We start from the raw sequence: 2,465 nt of genomic DNA, 5'->3' as shown, positions 1-2,465 counted from the left end.
GTCCTTGCAAATAAGGGAAAGCATGGGACCTATGTTTCTCTGGGCCTGGCTTACTTAACTTAATATAATTTTTAACAAGCCTTTCCATTTCCTAACAAATGGGGCATTGTCATTCCTTCTAATGGAGGCATAGAATTCCATTGTGTGTGTGTGTGTGTGTGTGTGTGTGTGTGTGTGTGTGTGTGTGTGTGTGTGTGTGTGTGTGTGTCACATTTTCTAGATCCATTCATCTACTGAGGGGAATCGGGTTTGGTTCCATATCATAACTATAGTGAGTAATGCTGCAACAAACATGGTTGTGCTGGTAAAATGACCTTGTTTGTGATCATTTGGGTAAATGCCCAAAGGTGGGATTGCTGGGTCATAGGGAGCTCTAAGTGGAGTCTTTTGAAGAATTTCCATACTGCTTTCCAAAGTCGTTGAACAAGTTTACACTCCCACTAACAATGCAGTAGGGTTCCCGCCAGCATCTGTAATAATTACATTTCTTTTTTTTTTAATTTAATTTTATTTTATTTGTGAACATACTGTACAGAGGGGTTACAATTACATGGGCAGGATAATGCATACATTTCTTACCAAGCATTGCAGCCTCCTCCTTTGTTTACCCTTCACATCCCTTCCCAGCCTCCCCCCTCCCCCCCAATACCAATCCTTCTCCTTCCCCCCCCCGCACCGACGTTGTAAAGCTCGTTTTGGACATGACAACTTATACTTCTCATTGTTGCAACAGGTCCACCTGTATCCTTAAACAACTGGTAATTAAATTTCTTGGTTATAGACATTCTAACTGGAATGATGTGCGATCTCAATGCTGTCTGATTTGCATTTCTTTTATGGCTAGAAAAGTTGAGCATTTCTTCATGTGTCTAATGGGCATTTTCATTTCCTCTTCAGAGAAATCTCTCTTTAAGTCTTTAGCCCATTGAGTTATCCGGCAGTTGTTTCTTTGATGATTTGTTGTTGGGGAATTTAATTTTTTGAGTCCTAAGTATATTTTAGATATAAGACCTTGTCCATTTTATGACTCATGAAGATCTTCTCCCAGTACGTGGGCTGTCTACAGTTCTTGTTAGCTTTGACCTTTGCCTTGCAGAAGCTCTGCGGTTTCAAGCAATCCCATTTGCCCAACCTTTCTTTGATTTGTTTTATTTCTTGTTCTCTATTAAGAAAATTTCGGCGTGTGCTAAAGAGCCCTAGAGTTTCTCCTATTCCTTCATGTAATGTTTTCACGGTGTCTGCTTTTATTTTGAGGTCTTCTGTCCATTTGGAGTTGATTCTGGTGCAGGGCAATATATACGGATCTAGTTTAGTTTAACAGTTGTTTAACCAATTTTGCCAACACCATTTACAGAAAAGGCTATCTTTTTTCCACTCTATTTTTTTAGCTCCCTTTTCAAAGATTAGGTGGCTATTGGTCAGTGGATTCATTTCTGAGTCTTCAGTCCTTTTCCATTGGTCTTCAGGTTTGTTGTTGTGCCATTATCAAGCTGTTCTTATGACTGTGGCTTTTTAGTCGAGTTTGACATCTGGAACTGATACTGCTTCAGCACTGTTCTTTCTGCTAAGGATTGACAAACCTACAGCCAGCATTATAGTTAATGGCAAAAAGTTAAAATCATTTCTTATAAATTCAGGAATGAGGGGCTGGGAATGTGGCTCAGTGGTAGAGCGCTTGCCTTGCATGCATGAGGCTCTGGGTTCCATGTCTCAGCACCACATAAGCAATAAGAATAAAAGCCGGAAGTGGTGCTTTGGCTCAAGTGGTAGAGCACTAGCCTTGAGCTGAAGAGCGGCGGGACAGTGGCCCAGAGTTCATGCCCCACGACTGGGGCATGAAATAAATAAATAAAATAAATTCAGGAATGAAATAAGGATGTCTGTGCTGTCCACTCCTCTTCAAATTAATATTAGAATGCTAGCTGGGGCAATAAGACAAGATACAAACTTAAAGGGGATCCAAATAGGGAAAGATGAAGTAAAACTATCCCTCTTTGCAGATGACATGATCTTGATTTTAAAGAACCTTATGGACTCCACTCCCAAGTTACTTGAGCTGATCAGAAACTTTGGCAAACTAGCAGAATATAAAATTAACCCTCGGAAATCAATGGCTTTCCTGTATTCCAATAACGATAAGAGTGAGGCTGAAAATAGGAAAGCAATACTTTTTAATATTCGCAAAAAAATACAATAGCAAGGAGTTAACTTAAGAGGTGAAGGACCTCTATGATGGAAACTTTAAAAACCTGAAAAAGAAAATGAAAGCAGAACTAAGGAAGTGGGAAACCTCCCACGCTCCTAGATTGGGAAGATTAACATCATGAAAATGGCAATACTGAAAAAGGCTATTTCCAAATTCAATGTGATACATATCAATATCCCAATCTCACTTTCAATGAAATAGAAGAAGCAATCCAAAAATTCATATGGAAGAATAAAAGAGAGGATTTTTGTGATTCTCA

The sequence above is a fragment of the Dipodomys merriami genome, unplaced genomic scaffold, assembly GCF_024711535.1.
Source record: "Dipodomys merriami isolate MVZ:Mamm:240054 unplaced genomic scaffold, mDipMer1.0.p SCAF_478, whole genome shotgun sequence".
Classification (NCBI taxonomy): Eukaryota; Metazoa; Chordata; class Mammalia; order Rodentia; family Heteromyidae; genus Dipodomys; species Dipodomys merriami.
This window is presented reverse-complemented; position numbering follows the sequence as displayed.